Below are 11109 nucleotides of genomic sequence, written 5' to 3'. Positions count from 1 at the left end.
TATTGGCTGCTGGGCACCGAGAAATACCATAGACAGTATATAAACTGGACACAGCGACCCCATAGGTTTCAACGGAGAGAAATGAAGTCAATTAGAAGCACTCACTTCCTGATCGCAAGGCGAACTGCGCAGACTCAAACTGAGCTTGACGACGTAGATGTGACGTGAGCAACCTGTAGGTCTTCTAGTAGCTGTGCCGAGAGAAATCTGAATCATTCCCTTCCGAATCTCACAGAGACGGAGAGCGTGAGCATTAGCTGTCCATGAGCTAGCAACAGGAGCAACTTTATCACTCTCTATGGGCTTCTCCCTTGACTTTATGCCTCCACGTCCTCCCGATTGCTTGCGAGCTTCTCTGCCTGTCCATACGGTAATTTTTCGACTTGTGCGACAGAGTCGCGCGGGTATGACGCAATCGTTAGCCTATTTTTACAAAAACTGCTTCTACGGGGCCATAACGTAAGATACAAGGTAATGGAGCCTTTTATACATTTTCGTGTTTCTTTAGAAATAAACAATGGACAAACGGTGTCTTTAAACGCCTCAGATGTAAAGTTATTCGCTGTCAAAGTGACGCCAAAATGAATGGGAGTCAATGGAATGCTAACAGCAGGTGGGGGTCCGCTAGCCAATGGCGGCGCCCAGGTCGGCTTCAATGTTTTTCGGAACACTGCCCCCCTGAGAAATACGGCCGCCATCTTAAACCGGTCGTACTCCTAGTTTCGTTGCTTAGCAGCAGTTAGATTCCAGAGCACTGTGGAGCATTTTCCTGTTCTAATCGGCGGACCATCGCAAATAGGGCCCGGGATTACTTTTCACAAGTACATTTTAACATTACCGTACTTTTGGTTGTGTTTTGTGAATAGAATATTACCAGATAATTGAGAAGGAGCAAGGATCTTTGATATTACTGTACAGAAATCGTAGCCAGCTAACGTTCTAGGCTAGGTTTACTGCACCACTCGGCATGGAGAGGTTGGGTAAAGTCAGTTTATATACTGTCTATGGGTAAAGTAATTATTACAAGAGCTTCTCGGTTATCAGATACAAGCATTCAACGGCCATGTATCATAAACATATACAAATATAGGTTAATTGTGTTTGCGCACGTGATATCAGGAAGCAATGTAATAATGTTAACTTACCTGTGTAATACACACATGACGGCGATGCGCAAATCGAGTGTGTGTGTGTGTCACAACTTATTAAAATATCTTACTTTACTGCAACTATCTGTTACTGCTTCTTTATCATATTTATAGTGTGTGCTTTATAAAATACCTTATCCTGTATCACATATTTTGATTTTGGACGTCTGGTCACTTTATATCTTTATTATTACTGTTAAGCCTACTATGAATATTAAAATATGCCGAACCATGTGTCCTTTATCATATTTATATTGTGTGATTTATAAAATACCTTATATCCTACATCACATATTTTGATTTTGGACGTCTGGTCACTTTATATCTTATATCAGAATATTATATTACTGTTAAGCCTACTATGAATATTAAAATAAGCCGAACCATGTGTCCTGTATCATAGCTACATGAATGACATTTGCAGAAAAAAAACCTGCGTGAAAATCAGTTCGGTATTCAGTGAGGTATGATTAATTAAATGCGCTGACAGCTCATTGCACCTGCTATACAGATTACACTGAGTGGAGCGGGTGACCGGTTTAAGATGGCGGCCCCACGGCTCGACCGCGCTAATAGGCAGTAGCGGTCGATAGGGCGTCTATCTATATGATGTCTATGGGCTGGGGGGCTACTGTGTGTTTTCACCTGCGCCGTAGCGAGCTTACTGGCTAACCGGCTGAAGTTAATATGGACATAACAAAGTTTTTTATATGGAACACTAACAGTAAACCTCACCGGCCGGAGAGAGATTCAGAAGCAGCGTCGGACGAACTGCGGACAAGTGTAGGCTATGTTGCGTTCACACCGAACGCGAATAGAGCGTCTGGCGCGAGTGATTTCAATTAAGTCAATGTGAAGACGCGTTTACGCACGTCTGGAGGTCCTGCGACGCGAATGAGGCGTTTAGCGCGGCGCGGTAGACGCGAATTCACCTCATTCGCGCGTCCAGTTTTTTTTTTTTTTTTTCTGAGTAGGCCTAACAATCATCATTTTCCCAGATAGTGTATAGTTTTTTAAGCAGTCTATTATCTCAAACAGCCTGAAAAATAGTGCATTTAGCTGACGTAAATGGTAAAAAAATCTCCCGGGGGAGTAGGCCCCCGGACCCCCCTAGGTTTGGGCTAAGCCCCGAATGTTTACATCATCTGCCTCCGCCCCTGTTACACAACCAGTCTGAGATAGACAGACAGACAGACAGACAGACAGACAGACAGACAGACAGACAGACAGATAGATAGATAGATAGATAGATAGATAGATAGATAGATAGATAGATAGATAGATAGATAGATAGATAGATAGACAGACAGACAGACAGACAGACAGACATACAGACAGATGATAGATAGATAGATAGATAGATAGATAGATAGATAGATAGATAGACAGACAGACAGACAGACAGACAGACAGACAGACAGACAGACAGACAGACATACATACGATAGATAGATAGATAGATAGATAGATAGATAGATAGATAGACAGACAGACAGACAGACAGACAGACAGATAGATAGATAGATAGATAGATAGATAGATAGATAGATAGATAGATAGATAGATAGATAGATAGATAGATAGATAGATAGATAGATAGATAGTTGATCCAGTTTACACAACCAGTCTGAATGATTCTATTAACTCTGTCCTTATGAGTTTGGAACAACATGGTGATGAGTGCATAATGACAGAATCCACTTTTGAGTGAACTATACATTTAAGTCCAGATTTGACTCGTTCAGTGTTTGTACTTCAATAGATATGGCGAACAACAAAAGAGTGTATGGGTTTATTTGTTGTTTTTTCCTGCTTGCTATTTGTACGGTTGTCTGTTGGCTTGGCTTGTATTTGTGGTGATGTATTGATTAAATAATTAGAGGGCATCTGCCGTGGATCTGAATGTGTTTGCGGGCATTATTTCGACATGGCATGTTTTCGCCCTGTATCTGAGCTTAATGAAGTCCAATGCACAATTATGCATCTTTTTGTACCCTAGCCCTTCTCTTTCCCTTCTGTTTTGGGGGCTCATGGGTGGTAGGGTGGGGGTTAGATGAATTCTTCTTTCTCTCTCTGTCTCTTTTTCTCTATAAAGGAGAGAAATACCAATTAACAAAGGATAAGAAGTGAACCGTAAATACCCTCAACAAGGCCCAGCAAGAACAAGAACTGGCTTTCTCTCTCTATCTCTCTCTCCCCCCCCATCTTCTACTCCCTCCACCTTTCACAAAGGGAAGGCTCAGAGCTTACAAAGTGCCAATTAACACTGAATGTTTGGCCCTTGCGCTTCCCTCCTGGAGCCGCTGACAGCGATGGTGTTTGGGTTAATACCGAAGGCCTGCAAAGAATTATAATTCTCCTCCTTCGCCCCCCTCCCCCATCCCTCCATCTCCTCCCATCCTCAATCCCTTTATTTTGTTTCCAATGGGGTGGTTTTACAGTTCAATGCACGTTCAAAGGGTGATATAAGATGACTTTCCAAAGAATTTCGTTTGGAGCGGTGGAGAGGGACCGGGTAGGGGTTGCCATTGCGGTGGGACGATCGGTTAAAGGACAGCAATCGAAAAAAATGTTCAGACAGACAGCCGAGGCTTCCTATATAGTGGTGTTTGGCATGCATTTTGGATTTGAACAAAAAACAATCACTAAGGAGTGACTAAACGGCTGTCCAGTGTTTATCTCCTCAACAAAATGACTGAAAAAGTTTGTTATTGAGGGGTTGGAACCGTTAAAGAAAGTGAGACGAAAAAAATCATGAAACGGAAGTTGTGATAGTCTTTTCTTCCATACGTAAGGCTCGTTCTTCCGTACTAGAGCATGAATGCACATGCGCACTCTTCAAAAACAGTACTTTAAAGGAACACTTGATTATTACGCAGGAATGAGAGTATAGTTCCTATAGTCATATTGGCCTAGAAAATCGCAACTTTTCATTTTCTGTTGGTCTTAGTACATAAATATCGAAAATATCGAAACTCTTTGGTTATAATTTTGAGAGAGATGCTAACGGTCTAATCAGATTTAATGATCTATGCTAAGCTATGCTAAAAGTGCTACTGCCAGAGATCGGCTGAATGGATTCGAAAACAGTTAAACTCAACTTTTTAACTCTAGGGGAGTTGGGGAGTTGGAAAATGAGCCTATTTCCCAAAAAAGTGGAGTGTTCCTTTAACAGCAATTCTAACTCCAACCACAGGACGAGAGCTGTCGTTCCAACCACACAACTTTGCGACGCTGTTTGCGGATGTTTGCTGGAACTATGGTTTCGGAAAACATAGACTCCTTGAACTACGGTATGCTGATTACAGCAGAACTTGCGACCATAGTTGGCTAACGATGTTTTCGGGAAACACCCCTCTGTAGTTCCAGTCTCTATGAAGCCCCTCCTTCCGAAAAGCGCAATGTGCTCTGATTGGTCCTCTGGACCAGTGTGTTGTGATTGGTCAACCGCTTTGAGCGTGTTTCTCAAGTGTCGTGCATCCAAGTGAAACGGCTTGTCCATGGGGGATTGAGTGGATGGTTGTGGTTTGCTATTGGTCGATCTCATGTGCAGGCTTGTGCAAAATTCAGAATTTCAGAATTGGCCTCCATTCAATTCATGAATTGGAATTTGAAGTGAATTGATTCCGCCTCACAGGAATTTTAATTGGAATGACAGGAAGAGGAATTAAATTCATGGCAATTCAAAGAAATTCCACACAGTCACAGAAAGAATGTGTTTAATCTCACACATTACAAAACATTCAGTGTTAGGAAGGTTACATTGGAAATGTAATTACTGTTATAAGTTACCCATTATAAATGTGGTTTGGATTAATTAATTTATGCAAAGCAATTTCCTTTGAATTTGATTAGTAACTAATTGAATTTTTTACCTCAGTAATACAACTAAATACAATTACATTAATTTTGTAATCTAATAACATAATTTCATTACACGTAACTCACTCCTCAACCCTGCATACACTTTGAACTAAAATATAGATAATGATCAAATTCTTGAAATAAATTACCCCCTCAATGTTGTTTAATTAGTTTTGATCCAATGTTATTTTCATTTCAAAGTAATCAAATAACACAAAGTGCATAATGCAATTATCTGACCTATACCGTAAAGCTTCATTGTTAAACACTTCACTTAAAATATGTATATGAATTTCTTAGAATTGTTATTGAATTGCAATTCTGCTTCCAGATCCTGTTTTTGACATCAATTCAAATTCAAGAATTGAATTGGAATTCAGGAGTCATTCTCAATTCAATTCTGAATTGTGCACAAGCCTGCTCATGAGTGACAGGTTGTCCCGACGTCACGCCAGTAAACACGTCATAGAGAAGAGAATGTCACTGTAAGAGGGAGGGGAAGTTATTTTAATGAATGATTACGAGGGCACATGAATTTAAAGAAATGATGCGCATGGATAAATCATTTATAATAAACACTGCAATATTCCATAAAAACAAAAACAAGATTGGTCCATTTTGATTTCATGGTGACTTTAAAATGAAAAGAATTCACAATATTTTATTACAATTGTATACTCTATAGCATTATTTAATGAGCTCAAGTCACAACAAGTACAGTTTAGATTTTTTTTGTTCATTTTGACACATTTAAATTCATATAAGTGGTTGAATATTTTCACTAGGAAATATTTTAGTTCTTGTAAACTAAAATGTAATTTTAGTTATATGACATTATGATTTTGACTATATTTGAAGGATATTTTGGTCAACAGACAAAAACACTGACTAAAACAAAAACGGAAAAAGTGAGCACCATAACCATACAGCAAATTATGGCAAATATGTAAAACACACACACATGCTCAGCATAATCACATACCGGAGGCTCCAGTGGGCGTCCCCATGCTGGTTTGGGTCATTTCGTGGACCATATGGCAGTGACATGGCTGTTTCTCTTCTATGCCTGGACTCATAAATCAGCAGGCTAAATAAAAGAAAGGGCAAATGGGGTTAAACCCTTGAACATGCCCACGTCTCTAGTCAGGACATCCTTCACAGTCAATGTGGGATTAGTTGATCATCAGTGAAGATCACAGTATAAAAGGAAAAAGCGACCTCAAATTAACCTTTTCAAGTCCGAGTCTAAATGCATGACATTTTGCTGATGACAGTGAACTAGAGTCTGTAATTGTGGTGATCATGACCCAAAAAATCATGAGAACAAGGACTATTACTTCAGGTTCAACTTTATCAGGTGAGTGTGATGTAGAGCAAAATGAGTTTCAAAGTTTCATTTTGTTTTTGGGGTCTAGAACAGGTTTTCATGCTTGATAAAAAAAAAATATATTTTTTAAATATTTTACATTGTTGCAGCACCTCTTTTCCCGGTCTGTCAGTGCATTTCCCGTACAACCACGTAACTCCCTGATGCATCGTTGAAGAAATCAACTAGTCTCAAATTTTCCCTTACACCGTATTGTCACAAATTTGTCATTCAACCCCGTTGGTTAATGAATTCACACAGGTGGTGGATTAATAACTTATTTTAATGAATCTGTTCAGAAATCTTGTCAGAATTCACAGTACTCATAAAAGAGTATAGGCAAAAAGTACCCGGATGACCTTATTCCGGTGAGATTCTGAAGTGTGCAGAAACTTTACTATCCCATGAGGCCAAGGCAGAGGATTTATGAATGACAGTGAAGTGATGCAACAACTGTAGGTCACATGATAATGACAACATGGCGAATGTACGTCTGGATTGCATTCATAGGCTACACACATTCATGCTATATAGAATATACTTTTTTAGCGGTCCTGAAGTAATTACTATATTAAAAATAAGTACCTGTTTAAAAGAGTACGCGATTATGGACACAGCTTATGCTTCTAACCACAGGACGAGAGCTGTCGTTCCAAGCCACGCTTTGCGACGCTGTTTGCGAATGTTCGCTGGAACTATGGTTTCGGAAAACACAGACTCGTTGAAGTATGCTATTAATGGGAGAATTTGCGACCATAGTTGGCTAACGATGTTGACTTGGGCTGGAATTATTTGAAGAAGGAATATTGCGACGCTTTCGTTCCCGAAAGAATACTATAAGTGAGGCGTTTCAGGAAGCTCAGAAAAAGTGGACTGTATATCTTTGCAGACATGTACATGTAAACTATCTCAAAAATGTAAATTTAAACTAGTTCATTTTATTAACATATGATGGTTCAGTGCTGGCTTCAAAGAAACAAAATGAGCATTTTTCCCTCCTCATGCTGCATCTGTTTTTGTGCCGTGGTGGAATTTCCCGAGTGTGTGTCGTGTGAAGCGCTGTGTCTGCCTGTCTGGGGCCTAGCTGACCTCTTCAGGAAGGTAAGCAGAAGTTAGAAAGAAGCAGAGAGAAAGACAAAGCAACAGACAGAGAGAGAGAGAGAGAGAGAGAGAGAGAGAGAGAGAGAGAGAGAGAGAGAGAGAGAGAGAGAGAGAGAGAGAGAGAGAGAGAGAGAGAGAGAGACACAGAGATGTTGGTCGGCAAGTGTTGTTTGATGCAGTGACTCATGAGGCAGTATAGAGGGATGATGTGAAGGTCAGGCAGACAAGAGAGAGGAGAGGGAGCTCACAAACACTGTCAAGAACAGGTTTAGGTCAAAGAAAAAATATTTTGCATATAGAATAAACACACACACACACTAAGTTTGGGGTTGGTATGAATTTTCAGCATCATTACCTAATAATAATTACAATATGATGATTTGCTGCTCAATAAATATTTATTCTTATCATCAATGTTGAAAACAGTTGTGCTGCTTATTTTGCGGAAACCGTGATATGAAAATAAAGTAAAAAAAAAAAAAAACATAGCAATATCTTGTAACATTATACATGAGTATAAATTTAATCCAGACAACAAATACTATGATCTATAAATACTTCATAAAATGTATATGTACCATATGCAATTGTATTTTTGTTGGTCTGAAAAATCGCTGAACTTTTTGGTCACCAACGGTCGCTGTCGCTCATATTTTAGTAAATATACATTTACTCACTTTATACATTACTAAAGTTAAAAATGCATCAAAGTATTCTAATAAAATTAATAATTATACATTGCTTAATATCTTCACATATGACTTCGAGGCAAACATAGAAGGTCGGGTTAAGACGGCGTCGCCTCACACAGCGCGAGCGGACCAATGGAAATGATTAAAGAAAAAATATTCAACATCTGGGAGCGATTCCCGCAGAAGACGAATTTCAAAGTGTATGCAAACGACAGCGTAAAAAGCAATTGCACATGATCTACCAATTTGGTATCTTATTCACATCTTGTTCCGTGACTTTTGACCGCATGTATTCATACATTTATGCATGAAGGCGCACGGTGTCACACGCTCACTCACAACACACACACACACACACACACACACACACACACACACACACACACACACACACACACACACACACACACACACACAGGCACTCGAACCTGTTGTTTTCCTAAAGATGACCCTAAAATTGTTTAGACTGCATCCACTGCGATTTCCTTTGGACTTGCACAATGAGCAGTTGTGAACTGAAAAGGTTATGTTTTTTTTAATGCCTATTCTCTGAGTAATCAATTCAAAATATAGCCACACACGACTTAAACATATAGGCTACGTTTTAACATGAAACTGTAATTTAAAAAAAGCATACTGACCTTTAAGCCTGATATTTCCTCGAATATCCATTTTATTAATCGCTGACAGGATTGGCATTTTAAGCTCGCCCCCTACTGACGAGATGCCGAGTTCACTTTCTAAAAGGATAGTTAACCCTAAATTGAGATATTTTGAAAAATATCTCAATATATGATAGCAGTCAATGGTCACAATGTTTGGTTAGCCTACTAATGTTCTTTAAAATATCTTAGCCTATGTTTGACAGAGCAAAGAAAGTCACACGGGCTTTGGAACATGAGGGTAAGTAAATAATGGCAGACCATCACTATAAAAGTATGATGTAAACAACGTTTTATGATTTATAGAACAGTTTTTAAAGGGATAAATATTACAACATGGTACTTTTTTGAAAATATTTGGATTAAATAAAATCTTTAAAAAGCTAAAGTTTGTAAAATAAAGAAACTTTTGTGGATTTGAAAGTTTCCATGATGTCAAAGGTTCTTTATGGAACCATCAATGTTAATAAAGAAGCTTTATTTTTAAGAGTGCATGCATACAGCAAGAATGGTCAGTGATAAGAGGAACCTAAAGTACTGCAAAAAACCATTGCCGAAAATAGCAATTTTCGTAAAAACGTAAAATGATCAAATCGCCAACTTGTTTGCAGATGACATGGCACGTATGTCCTCCATCTCAGCTGTGGCTTTGATGGCGGCACAGTAGCGGGGTAATCTCTCTGCACAGTAGCTACTGTTCCCCTCCATCCACCCCTCTCTATGCCCCAAGCTCCCCCAGCCCTGGTCTCCCCTTCACAGCTTGCTGTGACCCATCTTGCACCTCCCGGAGTCCACAACAGACGCTTGGTGTGTGAAGAGGGTCAGGAGTTCAGTGCACGACTCTAGCCGCCCCCCCTCTCTCTGTGCAGTGAGCGCTCACGAGGTTTATAATTGTCTGCTGTTGGCATCCAGGGCAGGTTCAAGCGCAGTGCAGTGTCACTGATTAGATGCAACTAATTGACAGGGCCTTGTTTTTACTCTCCTTTTCCCAGCTATAGCTCCCTTCCTGACAGACATACACACACCTCCCTCTCTTCAATGTGCCCTTTTTATTCATTCTTCCTGGCATTTAAACGCTCGGAGCTGCGGAACTGTCAAATATCAGTTTTTATCATTTATTTTTTTACGCACATTTTTGTAATTTATTTATATTTATTAATTACATGTAATTTATATACGCACATACATATTAGTGCTGGGAAACGATTAATCACATCCAAAATAAAAGTTTGTGTTTATATAATATATGTGTGTACTGTGTGTAATTATTTTATTTATATAAATACACACATATGCATGTATATATTTATGAAAAATGTGTTATTTATACATAAAATATTTTTATATATTATAAATGATGTATGTATATATATATATATATATATATATATATATACATGGAAATATTTCTTAAATATATACATGGAAATGTGTATATTTATACATACAAAATAATTCAGTACACACATATATTATGTAAAAATACTATTTTGTAATTATTTGATATATTTGTATTAATTAATTTATATATATATATATATATATATATATATATATATATATATATATATATATATATATATATTACATTCTATATATATTATATAAATTAATTGTCAACATATTTTATTTATAGCAATACATTCAATTTCCTGTCATTCCAGTTTAACTTCCTATGAACTTGGCCAATTAATTTCAAATTCCAACATCTCTGAGTAAAATCTGGGCATTATTGGGTTAATTGATATCAACATTATAGAGTAAATATACAGCTTCATAATATATACAGTACTGTGCAAAAGTCTTAGGCGCGTTAGTATTGTCACTAAAAAAATGGTTTTAAGCCAGTTATTTATTTTATAAAGACGGTTATTTACATTTCCAAACATTCCTTGCAGAAGGAGTCTGACAACAGCCGATATGATGCACACTGAGATCTGATCTTACCATCATTGATTCTATCGGGGATTACATGAAGAAACAGAAAAAAACTGTGACTAAGAAGAACTCAGGCTTAAAGAAACCTGAAAAACTAACCATTTTTATCCTGTCATACCTAACCGAATGAGGAAATGAAGGAACGCCTTGGTTCAATTCTAATCCATAGGCAACGTGTCATTAGTGTCTTGCTAAAACCTGAAAAAGTGTGTGCGCTGCAAAAAAACGAGAGCAGTAAGTGTAAAAATACAAGAGAGAGAGAAGTGCAACAGCAGTAGAGCAGATGTGGCTGGAATGCAGCCAAATTCAACCTCTCTGTAGTCCATAACCCTCATCTC

At 38.3% G+C, this 11109-nt stretch overlaps 1 long non-coding RNA gene across 1 annotated transcript; it reads right to left on the bottom strand.

Annotated features, from left to right (window-relative positions):
• Nucleotides 1-2944: 2944 nt before the first annotated feature.
• Nucleotides 2945-8853, bottom strand: LOC306988328. The gene is made up of 3 exons (XR_013795373.1): nt 8813-8853; nt 5995-6099; nt 2945-3235 (listed from the first exon to the last, which is right to left on the bottom strand). It is a non-coding gene; the product is annotated as an uncharacterized lncRNA (long non-coding RNA).
• Nucleotides 8854-11109: the final 2256 nt, after the last annotated feature.

This window comes from Phoxinus phoxinus (assembly GCF_949152265.1).
Source record: "Phoxinus phoxinus genome assembly, chromosome: 20".
In the NCBI taxonomy this organism is placed as follows: Eukaryota; Metazoa; Chordata; class Actinopteri; order Cypriniformes; family Leuciscidae; genus Phoxinus; species Phoxinus phoxinus.
Note: the sequence above shows the minus strand (reverse complement) of the source record. Positions and strands in the feature narration are given on the sequence as shown.